Genomic DNA, 19116 nt, shown 5'->3' with positions numbered 1-19116 from the left:
TCCTTCTAGTGTAGTTTTCATTTCAGTTATTGTATTGGTCATCTCTGTTTGTTTGTTCTTTAATTCTTCTAGGTCTTTGTTAATCATTTCTTGCATCTTCTCAATCTTTGCCTCCATTCTTATTCCGAGGTCCTGGATCATCTTCACTATCATTATTCTGAATTCTTTTTCTGGAAGGTTGCCTATCTCCACTTCATTTAGTTGTTTTTCTGGGGTTTTATCTTGTTGCTTCATCTGGTACATAGCCCTCTGCCTTTTCATCTTGTCTATCTTTCTGTGAATGTGGTTTTTGTTCCACAGGCTGCAGGATTGTAGTTCTTCTTGCTTCTGCACTCTGCCCTCTTGTGGATGAGGCTTTCTAAGAGGCTTGTGCAAGGTTCCTGATGGGAGGGACTGGTGATGGGTATAGTTGACTGTTGTTCTGGTTGATAGAGCTCAGTAAAACTTTAATCTGCTTGACTGCTGATGGGTGGGGCTGTGTTCCCTCTGTGTTGGTTGTTCGGCCTTAGGCAACCCAAACTGCAGCCTACCTGGGCTCTTTGGTGGGGCTAATGGCAGACTCTGAGAGGGCTCACGCCAAGGAGTACTTCCCAGAACTTCTGCTGCCAGTGTCCTTTTCCCCATGGTGAGCCACAGCCACCCCCTGCCTCTACAGGAGACCCTCCAACACTAGCAGTAGGTTTGGTTCAGTCTCCCCTGGGGTCACAACTCCTTTCCTTGGTTCCCGATGCGCACACTACTTTGTGTGTGCCCTCTAAGAGTGAAGTCTCTGTTTCCCCCCGTCCTGTCGAAGTCCTGCAATCAAATCCCACTAGCCTTCAAAGTCTGATTCTCTAGGAATTCCTCCTCCCTTTGCTGGACCCGCAGGTTGGGATGCCTGACGTGGGGCTCAGAACCTTCACTGCAGTGGGTGGACTTCTGTGTTATAAGTGTTCTCTAGTCTGTGAGTAACCCACCCCGTAGTTGTGGGATTTGATTTTACTGTGATTGCATCCCTCCTATCATCTCACTGTGGCTTCTCCTTTGTCTTTGGATGTGGGGTATCTTTTTTGGTGAGATCCAGTGTCTTCCTGTCGATGATTGTCCAGTAGCTAGTTGTGATTCTGGTGTTCTCGCAAGAGGGAGTGAGAGCACGTCCTTCTACTCTTCCATCTTGGTTCAGGACCAGTCTAGACCTATTTTCCAATGTGCTGATTTGTTCTCTTGCCAACACAAATCTGCTATTAAGTCTCTCTAGTGAATTTTTCATTTTAGTTATCATGCCATTAAAATGCAAGAATTTCTATGTGGTTCTGTTTTATAATATCTACCTCTTTACTGATATTCTCTAATTGATGAGATATCATTTTCATACTTTTCTTTAATTCTATAGGCAAGTTTACTTTAGTTCTTTGAACATATTTATAACAGCTGACTTAAAATATTTGTCTTCTAAGTCCAACATCTGGGATTCCTTGGGTTGTTGGCTTTTTTTAACCTGTGTTTAGACCGTACTTTCCTGTTTCTTTCTGTGTCCCTTAATTTTTATTTTAAATTGAATATTTTAAATAATATAATGTGGCAATTCTGGAAATCAGATACCCCTCTCCCCAGAGTTTGTTGCTGTTGTTGCTGCTGTTGTTGCTACTTTATGTTTGTTTAGTGACTTTTCTGGACTAATTCTGTAAAGTCTGCATTTTTTTGTCATGTGTAGCTACTGAAGTCTCTTCTCATTTATCTTAGTGGTCAGCTAATGATTGGAAAGAGATTTTCTTAAACACATTGAACAAATAAGTGTTCTATTATTTGCCAAGGGGATTTGTATGTGCTGGGACATGCCTTCAACAATCTGACAGTTTAAAACTATGACTTAGCTTTCACTTCCTCCTTGTTTAGACCCTCAAGGCCAGCAGGGGGTGATTAATATTGGCTTTGTCAGATATTTCCTGGAAACACTCACAGCCCTGGACATGCACTTCACCTTCTAGATTCCTAGGTGCTTTTCAAACCCCTGTATGGACATTTAATTCACTAAATTTTTATTTTAAGGATTTTGGCTAGCCTCTTATTTGCAACTGGTAACTCATTCTTAGGTGTCTGCAATATTAAACAATTGTCACTGATTATTTTCTGAAAAGGACCTCAGAATAGAGCTTTCCTCATTGAGTAAGATAAAATCAAGACAAGTCCTGAGAATGAGGCTTTTCCAGGGAGCTGCTAAACAGATCAAATAGTGACAGTTTGTGGGAATGGGGCTTTGAGTGCATGAGGGAACTTATTGGGGGGATAAAAATGTTCTAAAACTAATTTATGGTGATGGTTGCAAACTCAGTAAAGTTACTTAAAATCATTGAACTGTGCAGTTGAAATGGGTGAATTTTATGATGTAAAATATAGCTCAATAAAAATGTTTAAAATCGTTTAGATTAGCCATTAGAAGAAAAGACATAAGTGTATAACTTCCAAGATTAGAAGGAAAATTGAATTTGAAATGAAAAAATCTTTTTAATCAACCCATAGCAAGGCAAAAAAAATAGGAAAAGAATCATTTAAAAGGTGGTTTTGATATGGAGGGAGGGGCTATAACACCTTGAGGTGTAAAAAAGTAAGGAATCGCTCCAAAAGTGATGGTGACATGTCAAAAGGACCCAAGAGCAAACTTGAGAGAGCTCCCAATGTCCAAATCAGGGACAATTTGAGCAAAAAAAAAAAAAAGTACAAATAAATATCCAAGAGTCCGTCTTGACATAAATAATTTAATAAACAAAAAATAGGGTAGAAGGGAAAGCTCTTCCTTACAGTAGAATTCCAATTATTAATGTAGACAGAATAATAGAAATAGAAGACCTCCATTTGCCAAATATCACAGGAACAATTGTTTCAGGCAAACATGCTCAGTGGATCTCAGGAGATGCTAAAATTAGTGGACTTATGATGAGAAACAAGATATTTAGATAGTCTTGAATTATCTTTTCACAAGATATTTATTAATTACAAAGGGGAAACTTTTCAGTAGAGAATCCTGGCAGACACTGACTTTAACCAAGTGGTCAAGATAATTAGCTATATCGGGAGCATGTATCCCCTAATAGTGATGTACTGAGAAGGGCATAACATCACTGCTATCACATTCTTGCCAAACATGTATAAGTTGGATTTAATCATGAGAAAATATCAGACAAACCCAAACTGAGGGACATTCCACAAACTAAGTGACCAGCACTCGTCAAAAGTATCAAAGTCATGATATACAAAGAGAGATTAAGGAACTGTCAAAAACCAGAGGAGATGGACATTTAGGTTGCTTACAAGTCCTGGCTATCGTAAATAGTGTTGCCATGAACATTGGGGTGCATGTATCTTTTCGAATTATGGTTTTCTCCAGTTATATACCCAGTAGTGGTATTGCTGGGTCATATGGTAGCTCTATTTTTAGTTTTTTAAGGAACCTCCATACTTTTCTCCATAGTAGCTGTACCAATTTACATTCCCACTAACAATGTAGGAGGGTTCCCTTTTCTCCACACCCTGTCTACCATTTACTGTTTGTAGATTCAACAGAGGAATGGATAAAGAAACTGTGGTACATATATATAAAATGGAATATTACTCGGCCATTAAAAATATGAAATAATGCCATTTGCAGCAACATGGATGGATCTAGAGATTGTCAAACTGAGTGAAGTAAGTCAGACAAATACAAATATCACAGGATATCACTTATATGTGGAATCTTTAAAAAAAAGGGTACAAATGAACTTATCTACAAAACAGAAATAGAGTTACAGATATAGAAAAGAAACTTATGGTTATCATGTGGTAAGAAAAGGGAGGAATAGATTGGGAGATTGGGATTGACATATATGCACTACTATATATAAAATAGATAACTAATAAGGACCTACTGTAGAGCACAGGGAACTCTACTCAATACTCTGTAATGGCCTATATGGGAAAAGAATCTTAAAAAGAGTGTATATATGTATGTGTATAACTGATTCACTTTGCTGTACACTGGAAACTAACACAACATTGTAAATCAACTATACTCCAATAAAATTTTTTAAATAAAAGTAAAAAAAAAAAAACCAGAGGAGATTAAGGAGACACGACAACTAAACAAAATATGGAATCCTGGATGTCACATTAGTGGGACAATTGACAAAATTTGCATAAGGTCTACAGATTAGTTAATGATCTTGTATCAATATTAATTTCCTGTTTTCCAGAATTGTATTGTGGTTATGTAAGACGTTAGCATTCAGGAAAGCTGGGTGACAAGTATTCACAAATTCTTTGTACTAAATTTGTAACTTTTTCACAAATCTAAAATTATTTCAGAATGAACATTGAATTTTTTAAATAAAAAATGAAGTAATGGGCTTACACTTCCAGTATAATGGGTGAGTAGGAGCTCTGAGAGGCCCTCCACAAAAACTAGACTCCAGATATGTTACACTGTGCCTCTAACAAAAGGTAGAGGAGCTTTCCAGCAACACCCCACACTGCCACCACCAAGCAATATGAGCTGGGCATGGGGTAGAGTCAGGAAACCTGCAGTCTTGGTGGTAATACTCTGAAGTAGTGGTAATATCCAGGAGTCATCCACTAGGGAACAAAGCCTCAAAGGCAAGAGCTTGGCCAGACCAAGAATTCCAACATCTGTAGAGCCAGAGTGACAGGGACCAGGGAGGGGTTGAATTTCCATGAAGCCTGAGTCCTCTAGCAACCATTTGTATGGATAATGATTATTGGAATGGCAAGGAAATGGGAAGCTGAGTCTGAGACTCCAACTCAGAGCCAAACCTTGAAGAGAGAGGCTGACGTGATCCTTTCTTTTGGGAAGAAAGTTTTCCCCAAGTTAGGCCTTACACAGATTAAACAGAGCATGATCTCACAAAGATTACCAAACACCAGATCTCATCCATTAGTAAGAATCAGTAGAAATAAGACAAAAGAAAAACACATGTAAATCCTCAAGATGATAGACGTTGGAACAATCCAGTACGTAATAGTTATGTATGAAATGTTGAGAAATGAAGGATACAATTACAAAGATAAGCATGCCATAAAAATCAATAAGAAATGAATAGACGTGAAGAAAATGAGTTGAATTTTGAGCAATGAAAAATGTAATTGTTAAAATTTTAAAACTAAATGCATGGGTTAAACATCAGATTAGAAACAGTTGAAAAGATAATTAGTGATTTGAAAGATACATGGGAAGAATTTATTCCAAAAGCAACATAGAGAGATATAGAGAATGAAAATATTAAAGAGGGGTTAAGAGACATGGAGAATAGAATGAGATGATCCAACAAATGTTTGGAGTCTCAGAAGGAGAAAGTGGAGAGACACTGAAAGAGAGACAATATTTTAAAAAAATAATGGCAAGGATTTCCTGGTTGCAGTAATGCCAGGCTAGGCTACTTGGATCAACTGTCTTACAGAAAACTAAAAAGGTTTAAGGTATACATCACACACATTATATATATATATATATATATATATATATATATATATATATATATATATAGCATGTATGTAAATGTGTATGCATATAAAAATCTTAGAACACTGAAGAGCTGAAAAGATAGTTGGTAAACTGCCAGGTTATATTTGGGGGGAGTGGGTGAGGGTGAAGCAAAGCCCAAATCCATAAAGGTAAGGAGAATATTAGAGCATCAGAGAGGCTTTTGCCTTGAGGGTATTTGTCCACAATCACACCTAGCTTCTGTTCAATGGTGAAGGTGATGGAAGTGAAGGCTCAGCTCCTCCTTCTGGGTGGGAGAGATAGGGGAAACTTTACTGGGGACTCCAAAGGTCTGCATTGTCAGGATAAGGGCAAACCAAAACTAAACTCCTTTTTTCAACCCCAGGGTTTATTGAGGAAGCCATTTTAGTCTACCAACCTATAATTATATATCCAGCTCTTTCTCATTCAAGAACAAGGGGAAATGAAGACATCTTCTCAGAAACAACAGACATAGAGAGTTCACCATCATCAGACTCCCACTAAAGAAGATCCTATAGAATGTGTTTCTGGAAGAAAGGAAGTGATCCCAAATGGAACGTCTGAGGTGCAAGAAGGAACAAAGAGCAAAAAGAGTGGTAAATATGTGGGAATATGTAAGTAAATATTAGCCATGTTAAAAAGTAATAATAATATCTAGAAGGATTGAATAATTAAAGTACCAGACAATACCATGTAGGTTGGGAGGGAACAAAGGGAAATGTCTAGGATGAGGTTTGATGAACCTTAGACTTTGATCAGATGCAAGGTAACCAGTGAAATAGAAACCAAGGATATAACTTCCAAACTAGTAGAGAGAAAAAAGTGGAGAAATAAAAATATTCAATCTAAAAGAAATAAAAAGCAAGAAGGGAGAGACAAAGAAACAGAATGGGAGTCTGAAGAGAATGCATAAAATAAGATGGAAGATTTAAACTCCAAATATCAGTAACCATTTCATAGGTAAACAAACTTAAATGGTCCAGATAAGAGATAGAGATTATCACACTGGATAAAACAAACAAGCAAAACAAAAAAACAAAAAAACAAAAAAAACCAAAGTCCTTACCTTGATAAACAGTATCTGCAAAAACTTAAAGCAAACATCATACTTAGAGAATTAATGGCACCATTCATTCAAGTCAAGAACAGGAAAAGAGTTCCTATATCAGGTGGGAGAGCCGAGTTCAGGACATTGGTCCACCTGAGACCTCCCAGCTCCACATAATATCAAACAGCGAAAGCTCTCCCAGACATCTCTATCTCAATGCTAAGAACCAGCTCCACTCAACGACCAGCAAGCTACAGTGCTGGACACCCTATGCCAAACAACTAGCAAAACAGGAGCACAACCCCACGCATTAGCAGAGAGGCTGCATAAAATCAGAATAAGGTCACAGACACCCCAAAACATACCACCGGATGCGATCCTGTCCACCAGAAAGACAAGATCCAGCCTCATCCACCAGAACACAGGCACCAGTCCCCTGCACCAGGAAGCCTACACAACCCACTGAACCAATCTTACCCACTGGGGGCAGACACGAAAAACAATGGGACTACAAACCTGCAGCCTATAAAAAGGAGACCACAAACACAGTAAGTTAAGCAAAATGAAAGACAAAGAAATATGCAGCAGATGAAGGAGCAAGGTAAAAACCCACCAGACCAAAAAAATGAAGAGGAAATAGGCAGTCTACCTGAAAAAGAATTCAGAGTAATGATAGTAAAGATGATCTAAAATCTCAGAAATAGAATAGAGAAAATACAAGAAACATTTAACAAGGACCTAAAAGAACTAAAGAGCAAACAAACAATGATGACCAACACAAGAAATGAAATTAAAAATTCTCCAGAAGGAATCAATAGCAGAATAACTGAGGCAGAAGAATGGATAAGTGACCTGGAAGATAAAATAGTGGAAATAACTGCTGCAGAGCAGAATAAAGAAAAAAGAATGAAAAGAATTGAGGACAGTCTCAGAGACCTATGGGACATTAAATGCACCAACATTCGAATTATAGGGGTCCCAGAAGAAGAAGAGAAAAAGAAAGGGATTGAGAAAATATTTGAAGAAATTATAGTTGAAAACTTCCTTAATATGGGAAAGGAAATAGCCAATCAAGTCCAGGAAGCACAGAGAGTCCCATCCCATACAGGATAAATCTAAGGAGAAACATGCGAAGACACATATTACTATCAAAAATTAAATACACACAAAAATATTAAAAGCAGCAAGGGAAAAATAACAAATAACATACAAGGGAATCCCCATAAGGTTAACAGCTGATCTTTCAGCAGAAATGCTGCAAACCAGAAGTGGGTGGCAGGACATATTTAAAGTGATGAAAGGGAAAAACCTACAACCAAGATTACTCTACCTGGCAAAGATCTCATTCAGATTTGACGGAGAAATCAGAACCTTTACAGAGAAGCAAAAGCTAAGAGAATTCAGCACCACCAAACCAGCTTTACAACAAATGCTAAAGGAACTTCTCTAGGCAGGAAACACAGGAGAAGGCAAAGACCTACAATAACAAACCCAAAACATTAAGAAAATGGTAATAGGAACATACATATCGATAACTACGTTAAATGTAAATGCATTAAATGCTCCAGCCAAAAGACATAGACTTGCTGAATGGATACAAAAACAAGACCCGTATATATGCTATCTACAAGAGACCCACTTCAGACCTACGGACACATACACACTGAAAGTGAGGGGATGGAAAGATATTCCATGCAAATGGAATCAAAAGAAGGCTGGAGTAACAATTCTCATATCAGACAAAATAGACTTTATTTTTCTAGAAACATTTTTATTGGAGTATAATTGCTTTACAATGGTGTGTTAGTTTCTGCTTTATAACAAAGTGAATCACTTATACATATACATATATCCCCAAATCTCTCCCCTCTTGCATCTCCCTCCCTCCCACCCTCCCTATCACACCCTTCTAACTGGTCTCAAAGCACCGAGTTGATCTCCCTGTGCTATGCGACTGCTTCCCACTAGCTATCTATTTTACATTTGGTAGTATATATATGTCCATATATACACTACCACTCTCTCACTTTGTCCCAGCTTACCCTTCCCCCTCCTCATGTGCTCCAGTCCATTCTCTAGTAGGCCTGCGTCTTTATTCCCATCCTGCCCCTGGGCTCTTCATGACCATTTTTTTTGACTCCATATATACGTGTTAGCATACAGTACTTGTTTTTCTCTTTCTGACTTACTTCACTCTGTATGACAGACTCTAGGTCCATCCACCTCACTACAAATAACTCAATTTCGTTTCTTCTTCTGGCTGAGTAATATTCCATTATATATATGTGCCACATCTTCTTTATCCATTCATCTGTCGATGGACACTGAGGTTGCTTCCATGTCCTGGCTATTGTAAATAGAGCTGCAATGAACATTTTGGTACATGACTCTTTTTGAATTATGGTTTTCTCAGGGTATATGCCCAGCAGTGGGATTGCTGGGTCATATGGTAGTTCTATTTTTAGTTTTTTAAGGAAGTTACATACTATTCTCCATAGTGGTTGTATCAATTTAAATTCCCACCAACAGTGTATGAGGGTTCCCTTTTCTCCACACCCTCTCCAGCATTTATTGTTTGTAGATGTTTTGAGGATGGCCATTCTGACAGGTGTGAGATGATATCACATTGTAGTTTTGATTTGCATTTCTCTAATGATTAATGATGTTGAGCATTCTTTCATATGTTTGTCAGCAATCTGTATATCTTCTTTGGAGAAATGTCTATTTAGGTCTTCTGCCCATTTTTGGATTAGGTTGTTTGTTTTTTAGATATTGAGCTGCATGTGCTGCTTGTAAATTTTGGAGATTAATCCTTTCTCAGTTGCTTCATTGGCAAATATTTTCTCCCATTCTGAGGGTTGTCTTTTCATCTTGTTTATGGTTTCCTTTGCTGTGCAAAAGCTTTTAAGTTTCATTAGGTCCCATTTGTTTATATTTGTTTTCACTTCCATTTCCCTGGGAGCTGCGTCAAAAAGGATCTTGTCGTGATTTATGTCATAGAGTGTTCTGCCTATGTTTTCCTCTAAGAGTTTGATAGTGTCTGGCCTTACATTTAGGTCTTTAATCCATTTTGAGTTTATTTTTATGTATGGTGTTAGGGAGTGTTTTAATTTCATCCTTTTATGTGTAGCTGTCCCGTTTTCCCAGCACCACTTATTGAAGAGGCTGTCTTTTCTCCATTATATATTCTTGCCTCCTTTATCAAAGATAAGGTGACCATATGTGCATGGGTTTATCTCTGGGCTTTCTATCCTGTTCTATTGATCTATATTTCTGTTTTTGTGCCAGTACCATACTGTCTTGATTACTGTAGCTTTGCAGTATATTCTGAAGTCTGGGAGCCTTATTCCTCCAGCTCTGTTTTTCTTTCTCAGTATTGCTTTGGTTATTCGGGGGAATCCAAATCGGAAAAGAAGAAGTAAAGCTGTCACTGTTTGCAGATGACATGATACTATACATAGAGTATCCTAAAGATGCTTCCAGAAAACTATTAGAGCTAATCAATGAATTTGGTAAAGTGGCAGGATACAAAATTAATGCACAGAAATCTCTTGCATTCCTATACACCAATGATGAAAAATCTGAAAGTGAACTTAAGAAAACACTCCCTTTTACCACTGCAACAAAAAGAATAAAATACCTAGGAATAAACCTACCTAAGGAGACAAAAGACCTGTATGCTGAAAATTATAAGATACTGATGAAAGAAATTAAAGTTGATACCAACAGATGGAGAGATATACCATGTTCTTGGGTTGGAAGAATCAATATTGTGAAAATGACTATACTACCCAAAGCAATCTGCAGATTCAATGCAATCCCTATCAAACTATCATGGGCATTTTTCACAGAATTAGAACAAAAAATTTCACAATTTCTATCAAAATAGACTTTAAAATAAAGACTGTTACAAGAGACAAAGGAGGACACTACATAATGACCAAGGGATCAATCCAAGAAGATGTAACAATTGTAGAAGGTATAATAACAATTGTAAATATTTATGCACCCAAAAAAGGAGCACCTCTATACATAAAGCAAATGCTAACAGCCATAAAAGGGGAAATCGACAGTAACACAGTACTAGTAGGGGACTTTAACACCCCACTTTCACCAATGGACAGATCATCCAAAATGAAAATAAATAAGGAAACACAAGCTTTAAATGACACATTAAACAAAATGGAATTCCTTGATATTTATAGGACATACCATCCAAAAACAACAGAATACACTTTCGTTTCAAGTGCTCATGGAACATTTTCCAGGATAGATTATATCTTGGGTCACAAATCAAGCCTTGGTAAATTTAAGAAAATTGAAATCATATCAAGTATCTTTTCCGACGGCAACGCTATGAGACGATATCAATTAGAAGAAATAAATCTGTAAAAAATACAAACACATGAGGGCTAAACAATACACTACTAAATAACCAAGAGATCACTGAATCAAAAAATACCTAGAACAGCAATCCCACTACTGAGCATATACCCCAAGAAAACCATAATTCAAAAAGAGTCATGTACCACAATGTTCATTGCAGCTCCATTTACAATAGCCAGGACATGGAAGCAACTTAAGTGTCCATCGACAGATGAATGGATAAAGAAGATGTGGCACATATATACAATGGGATGGTACTCAGCCATAAAAAGAAATGAAATTGAGTTATTTGTAGTGAGGTGGACATAATCCGTCATACAGAGTGAAGGAAGTCAGAAAGAGAAAAACAAATACCATATACTAACACACATATATGGAAGCTAAAAAAAGAAAAAAAAATTGGTTCTGAAGAATCTAGGGGCAGGAAAGGAATAAAGATGTAGACGTAGAGAATGGACTTGAGGACATGGGGAGGGGGAAGGGGAAGCTGGAACGAAGTGAGAGAGTGGCATGGACATATATACACTAACAAATGTAAAATAGATATCTAGCGGGAAGCAGCCACATAGCACAGGGAAATCAGCTCGGTGTTTTGCGAACACCTGGAGGGGTGGGATGGGGAAGATGGGAAGGAGACGCAAGAGGTAGGAGATATGAAGATACATGTATATGTATAGCTGATTCACTTTGTTATAAAGCAGAAACGAACACACCATTGTAAAGCAATTATACTCCAATAAAGATGTTTAAAAAAACTAAAAAAAAAAAAACCTAGAAAAAAATGACAATGAAAACACGACAACCGAAAACCTATGGGATGCAGCAAAAGCAGTTCTAAGAGGGAAGTTTATAGCAATACAATCCTACCTCAAGAAACAAGAAACATCTCAAATAAACAACTTAACCTTACACCTAAAGCAATTAGAGAAAGAAGAACAAAAAAAATCCCAAAGTTAGCAGAAGGGAAGAAATCATAATGATCAGACCAGAAATAAATGAAAAAGAAATGAAGGAAACAATAGTAAAGATGAAGAGAACTAAAAGCTGGTTCTTTGAGAAGATAAACAAAATTGGTAAACCATTAGCCAGACTCATCAAGAAAAAAAGGGAGAAGACTCATATCAATAGAATTAGAAATGAAAAAGGAGAAGCAACAACTGACACTGCAGAAATACAAAGGATCATCAGAGATTACTACAAGCAACTATATGCCAATAAAATGGACAACCTGGAAGAAACAGACAAATTCTTAGAAAAGCACGACCTTCTGAGACTGAACCAGGAAGAAATAGGAAATATAAAGAGACCAATCACAAGCACTGAAATAGAGACTGTGATTAAGAATCTTCTAGCAAACAAAAGCCCAGGACCAGATGGCTTCACAGGCAAATTCTATCAAATATTTAGAGAAGAGCTAACACCTATCCTTCTCAAACTTTTCCAAAATATAGCAGAGAGAGGAGCACTCCCAAACTCATTCCATGAGGCCACCATCACCCTGATACCAAACCCAGACAAAGATGTCACAAAGAAAGAAAACTTCAGGCCAATATCACTGAAGAACAGGGAGGCAAAAATCCTCAACAAAACACTAGCAAACAGAATCCAACAGCACATTAAAAGGATCATACACCATGATCAAGTGGGGTTTATCCCAGGAATGCAAGAATTCTTCAATATACGCAAATCAATCAATGTGATACACCATATTAACAAATTGAAGGAGAAAAACCATATGATCATCTCAATAGATGCAGAAAAACCTTTCAACAAAATTCTACCCCCATTTATGATAAAAACCCTCCAGAAAGTAGCCATAGAGGGAGCTTACCTCAACATAATAAAGGCCATATATGACAAACCCACAGCCAACATCGTCCTCAATGGTGAAAAACTGAGACCATTTCCTCTAAGATCAGGAACAAGACAAGGTTGTGCACTCTCACCACTATTATTCAACATAGTTTTGGAAGTTTTAGCCACAGCAATCAGAGAAGAAAAAGAAATAAAAGGAATCCGAATCAGAAAAGAAGAAGCAACACTGTCACTGTTTGCAGATGATATGATACTATGCATAGAGAATCCTAAAGATGCTACCAGAAAACTACTAGAGCTAATCAATGAATTTGGTAAAGTAGCAGGATACAAAATTAATGCACAGAAAGCTTTTGCATTCCTATACACTAACGATGAAAATTCTGAAAGTGAAATTAAGGAAACACTCCCATTTACCATTGCAACAAAAAGAATAAAATACCTAGGAATAAACCAACCTAAGGAGACAAAAGACCTGTATGCAGAAAACAATAAGACACTGATGAAAGAAATTAAACATGATACAAACAGATGGAGACATATACCATGTTCTTGGATTGGAAGAATCAACATTGTGAAAATGACTATACTACCCAAAGCAATCTCATTTTCAATGCAATCCCTCTCAAACTACCAATGGCATTTTTCACAGAACTAGAACAAAAAATTTCACAATTTGTATGGAAACACAAAAGACCCCAAATAGACAAAACAATCTTGAGAAAGAAAAACGGAGCTGGAGGAATCAGGCTCCTGGGTTTCAGACTATACTACAAAGCTACAGTAATCAAGACAGTATGGTACTGGCACAGTATGGTACTATCCTGGTACCATCCTTTCTACAGGATAGAAAGCCCAGAGGTAAACCCACACACATATGGTCACCTTATTTTTGATAAAGGAGGCAAGAAAATACAATGGATAAAAGACAGTCTCTTCAATAAGTTGTGCTGGGAATACTGGACAGCTACATGGAAAAGAATGAAATTAGAGCACTCCCTAACACCATACACAAAAATAAACTCAAATGGATTAAAGACCTAAATGTAAGGCCAGATACTCTAAAACTCTTAGAGGAAAACATAGGCAGAACACTCTATAATATAAACCACAGCAAAATCCTTTTTGACCCACCTCCTAGAGAAATGGAAATAAAAACAAAAATTAACAAATGGGACCTAATGAAACTTAAAACCTTTTGCACAGCAAAGGAAACCATAAACAAGATGAAAAGACAACCCTCAGAATGGGAGAAAATATTTGCAAATGAAGCAGCTGACAAAGGATTAATCTCCAAGATTTACAAGCAGCTTATGCCACTCAATATCCAAAAAACAAACAACCCAATCCAAAAATGGGCAGATGACCTAAATAGACATTTTTCCATAGAAGATATACAGATTACCAACTAACACATGAAAGGATCCTCAACATCACTAATCATTAGAGAAATACAATTCAAAACTACAATGAGGTATCACCTCATGCCTGTCAGAATGGCCATCATCAAAAAATCTACAAACAATAAATGCTGGAGAGGGTGTGGAGAAAAGGGAACCCTCTTGCACTGTTGGTGGGAATGTAAATTGATACAAACATTGTGGAGAACAGTATGGAGGTTCCTTAAAACACTAAAAATAGAACTACCATATGACCCAGCAATCCCACTACTGGGCATATACCCTGAGAAAACCATAATTCAAAAAGAGTCATGTACCAAAATGTTCATTGCAGCTGTTTACAATAGCCAGGACATGGAAGCAACCTCAGTGTCCACTGACAGATGAATGGATAAAGAAGATGTGGCACATATATACAATGGAATATTACTCAGTCATAAAAAGAAATGAAATTGAGTTATTTGTAGTGAGGTGGATGGACCTAGAGTCTGTCATACAGAGTGAAGTAAGTCAAAAAGAGAAAAAAAATACTGTATGCTAACACATATATATGGAATCTTTAAAAAAAACGGTTCTGAAGAACCTAGGGGCAGGACAGGAATAAAGACACTGGCATAGAGAATGGACTTGAGGACACGGGGAGGGGAAGGGTAAGCTGAGATGAAGTGAGAGAGTGGCATGGACATATATACAGTTCCAAATGTAAAATATATAGCTAGTGGGAAGCAGCTGCATCACAAGGGGAGATCAGCTCGGTGCTTTGTGACCACTTATAGGAGTGGGATAGGGAGGGTGAAATGGAGACGCAAGAGGGAGGAGATATGGGGATATATGTATATGTGTAGATGATTCACTTTGTTTTAAAGTGGAAAGTAACACACCATTGTAAAGCAATTATACTCCAGTAAATATGTTTTTTAAAAAAAGAGTTCTTATATCTTCTGTCACAATGTTGTACTAAAGGGCTTTATGCAAAAATTCAAAAAAAAAGAGAATTAAGAGGTATAAGAATCTGAACATAATAGACAAGATTGTTATCATTATTATTCAGTATGACGGTCCACATAGAAAAATCCAAGAAAATCTGCAATTAGATCTAACAAGAGATTAAGAGAGTTTACCAGGGTTGCTGGATCCAGGGTTGCTGGATCAACATATAAAAATAGCACTCCTATAACCAGTAATAACCATTTTTTAATGAAATTTTTAAAAGAACCCATTCACAGAAGGAAACAAACCCATTCACAGTATAAAGGGGGGATAAAATGAGATACCTGGTGTATTAGTTTTGTATTGCTGCATAGTAATTTATCATAAACTTAGGGGCTTAAACCAACACACATTTATTACCTCACAGTTTCTGTGGCTCACGTATCTGGGCACAGCTTAGCTGGATCCTCCTTTCAGGGTGTCAAACTGCAATCAAGGTGTTGGCAGGGCCTGTCCTCTCATCTTGGGCTCAGGCTCCTCTTCTAACCTTACATCATTGTTGGCAGAATTGTCGTTGTAGTACTGAGGGCCTTATTTTCTTGCTGACTGTCAGCCAGGGGCTCGCTCTTAGCTCCTAAAAGCCATCCTCGGGTCCCAGCTATGAGGCGCTCTCACAGCATAGCAGCTGACTTCTTCAAAGCCAGCAGGAGAATCTCATCCCAGTCTGCTATGGTGGAGTCTTGCATAATGTAACATAATCATGGGAGTGATTATCCCATCACCTTTGCCATATAGTGTAATCTAATCAAGGGAGCAACTATCCCATCATATTCATATCCACACTCAAGAGACGGTGATTATACGTGCATGCATACCAGACAGCTGAAATCTTGGGCACCATCTTAGAATTCTGCCTACTCACTTAAGAGTAAATATAACAAAAAATGTGCAACATATCTTTGAGAAAAAATATGAAACATTATTGGCTATCAAAGAGAACGTACCTGAATAAAAGGAGATCTATAACAAGTTATTGTATGGTAAGGCTCACTATAATAAAGCTATTAACTCTCCCCAGTTAATTTCTAAATTAAATTAAATTCCCAAGCTCAACAGGATTTTTCATGAAATTTGTCAAACTGATTCTAAAATTCATGTGAAATAGATTTGTTCAAGAATAATTAATGCAAATCTGAAAAAGAATGGGGGGAGAAGGTGACTTCTTTTACCAGATATCAAGATTTATTTTAAAGCTATAGTAATTAGAACAGTGTGAGTCTGGCTCAGGAATAGACAAATGGATTACTGAAAGAGAATAGAAAACCCAGAAACAGGTCCGTGGAACTTAGAATGTTATAGAAGTGGCAGTTCAAACACTGGGGAAAAGAATTAATAGTCAATAAATATTCAACACCAATAAATGGTGTTAGAACAACACATTTTTACATGGAAAAAATAAAATTAGATCACTACCTTGTATCTAACACAGAAAACAAAGCTAGATGGACTAAAGCTCTGAATGTGAAAAGCAAATTTTTAAACCTATTAGAAAAAAATATATGAAAATATAATATGACTTTGGAGTAGGAAAGGTTTTCTTAACCAAGTTACAAAAAGCCCAAACCATAAAGAAAAAGAATTAATTTGTATGTATAACTGATTCACTTCGCAGTACACCTGAAACTAACACAATATTGTAAATCAACTATGCTCCAACAAAAATTTTTTAAAAAGAATTAGTTTGACTTTATTAAAATTAAAACCTCTATAAAATAAAAGCACCATTAACAAATTTATAAGACAGGTGATAACCTGGAAAAAGATATTTGCAACACACATAACAGACCGCCCCCAAAAACACTGTTGCAAAGAATTCCCACAGTACAATAAGAAAAAGACAAACAAAACTCAACAGAGGAAGAAGCAAAGTCTATGAAAAGGCTATTACAGAAAAGGAAAGCCGAATGAAAAGATATTTAACCTCACTAAATATCAAGAAAATGTAAGTTAAAACAATGAAAAACTATTTCACATCCATCATATTGGCAAAATTTTTAAGTCTTCTGATACAGGATATGTGGAACAACAGAAACCTTCGTGTACTGCTGGTGGAAGTGTAAATTGAGACAACCACTTTGGAGAGAATTTTGACTCTGTTTAGTAATATAAAAGGTGTATTTACCATATTACCCAGTAATTTCACTTCCAATTATTTTCCCTAGAGAAATTCCTCAACGTGTGCACAAGGAGAATGTACTAAGATGTTCATTGCAGCATTGTAATACTGTAAAATTGGACAGTAGGTGAATGTCCTTCAGTAAGTGAATGAATAAATAAAACGTGGTATAGTCCTATAATCAAATACTACACAGCAGCTAAAAGAAATGAACTGGATTTATGTATTATCAACATTTGAGTAAAAAAAACAAGTTGCAAAATAAGATATATTATAAATATATATTATGCAATAATATATATTATATATGTATGTATAGTCTGAAACTATTTCTGTAAAATTAAAAAGCTCACAATGCAGAACTTCCCTGGTGGTGCAGTGGTTAAGAATTCGCCTGCCAATGCAGGGGACATGGGTTCAATCCCTGGTCCGGGAAGATCCCACATGCCACGGAGCAACTAACCCCGTGTGCCGCAACTACTGAACCTGTGCTCTAGAGCCCATGAGCCACAGCTAATGAGCCCGCATACTGCAACTACTGAAGGCGGTGCACCTAGAGCCTGTGCTCGGCAACAAGAGAAGCCACCACAAAGAAAAGTAGCCCCCACTCGCCACAGCTAGAGAAAGCCTGTGCACAGCAGCGAAGACCCAACATAGCCATAAATAAATAAATAAATAAATTTATTTTTTAAAAGTGTGCAATGCAATACTTTATTGCTTATAGAGATATAAATGCTTGTAAATAGTATTAAAACACGAATACCAAATTAACAATAGTGTTTGCATCTGAGTGGAGAGAAGGGAACAGGATTGAGGATGGGTGGGGAAAATGGTACTTTGACTTAACTCCTTAATTGCCATTATCACTTTTAAAAACACAGATTTGAAGTAGATGTAATAAAATGTTAACAATGAAGAATCCTGGGTATATGGGTGTTTGTTATATTATTCTTTGTACTTTTCTGTATTTTTTAAATTATAAAATAAAATATGCCATAGAAGGCAAAATTGGAGGCTCTTCCCAAATGATGCTGACAGGGTAACATTTTGGAGCCAATTCCAGGATGTTTGGACTGAGCAACAACCAAAAGTGTAAGGAGAACGAAAGGAAAAGGAGATGATATGCATAATCACCACACTGTTCCCATGGACATGCTACTCAAGTATTCTTGTCTATTTGTAAATCATATCAGTCCGCCCAAAGCTCAAAATGATACAATGAGATGACTAATACACCATTAATATTCTCATGTGTTCTACAAGTACAAAACTCCAAGGCTCTGAGCAGCAACTGTATAAAATTTCAAATTTATAGGAAGATAAAATTTATAGGCACAAAATTATTGAAAACCTTGCATATTAAAACAAGACTTCTAAAGAGGGGATTTGGTAGAATAGAAGCCCCCTTATCAGGTGCTGTTACAACTGTCGTCAGTCAGTGAATGGAAAAAGTTAGTAAAGTAGGGAATCATAGGCATGACACATTAATATAGTAAAACTTTTAAGTTAAAACATATAAATGGGGGCTTCCCTGCTGGTGCAGTGGTTAAGAATTCACCTGCCAATGCAGGGCACACAGGCTCGAGCCCTGGTCTGGGAAGATCCCACATGCCGCGGAGCAGCTAAGCCCGTGCTCCACAACTACTGAGCCTGCGCTCTAGAGCCCGCGTGCCACAACTACTGAAGCCTGTGCGCCTAGAGCCCATGCTCTGCAACAAGAGAAGCCACCACAATGAGAAGCCCATGCACTGCAACAAAGGGTAGCCCCTGCTCGCCACAACTAGAGAAAGCCCGCGCGCAGCAACGAAGACCCAATGCAGCCAAAAATAAATATATAAATAAATAAATTTATTTTTTAAAAAAAATA

The sequence above is a fragment of the Balaenoptera borealis genome (genome assembly GCF_965194805.1).
Source record: "Balaenoptera borealis genome assembly, chromosome: X".
NCBI lineage: Eukaryota > Metazoa > Chordata > Mammalia > Artiodactyla > Balaenopteridae > Balaenoptera > Balaenoptera borealis.
Note: the sequence above shows the minus strand (reverse complement) of the source record.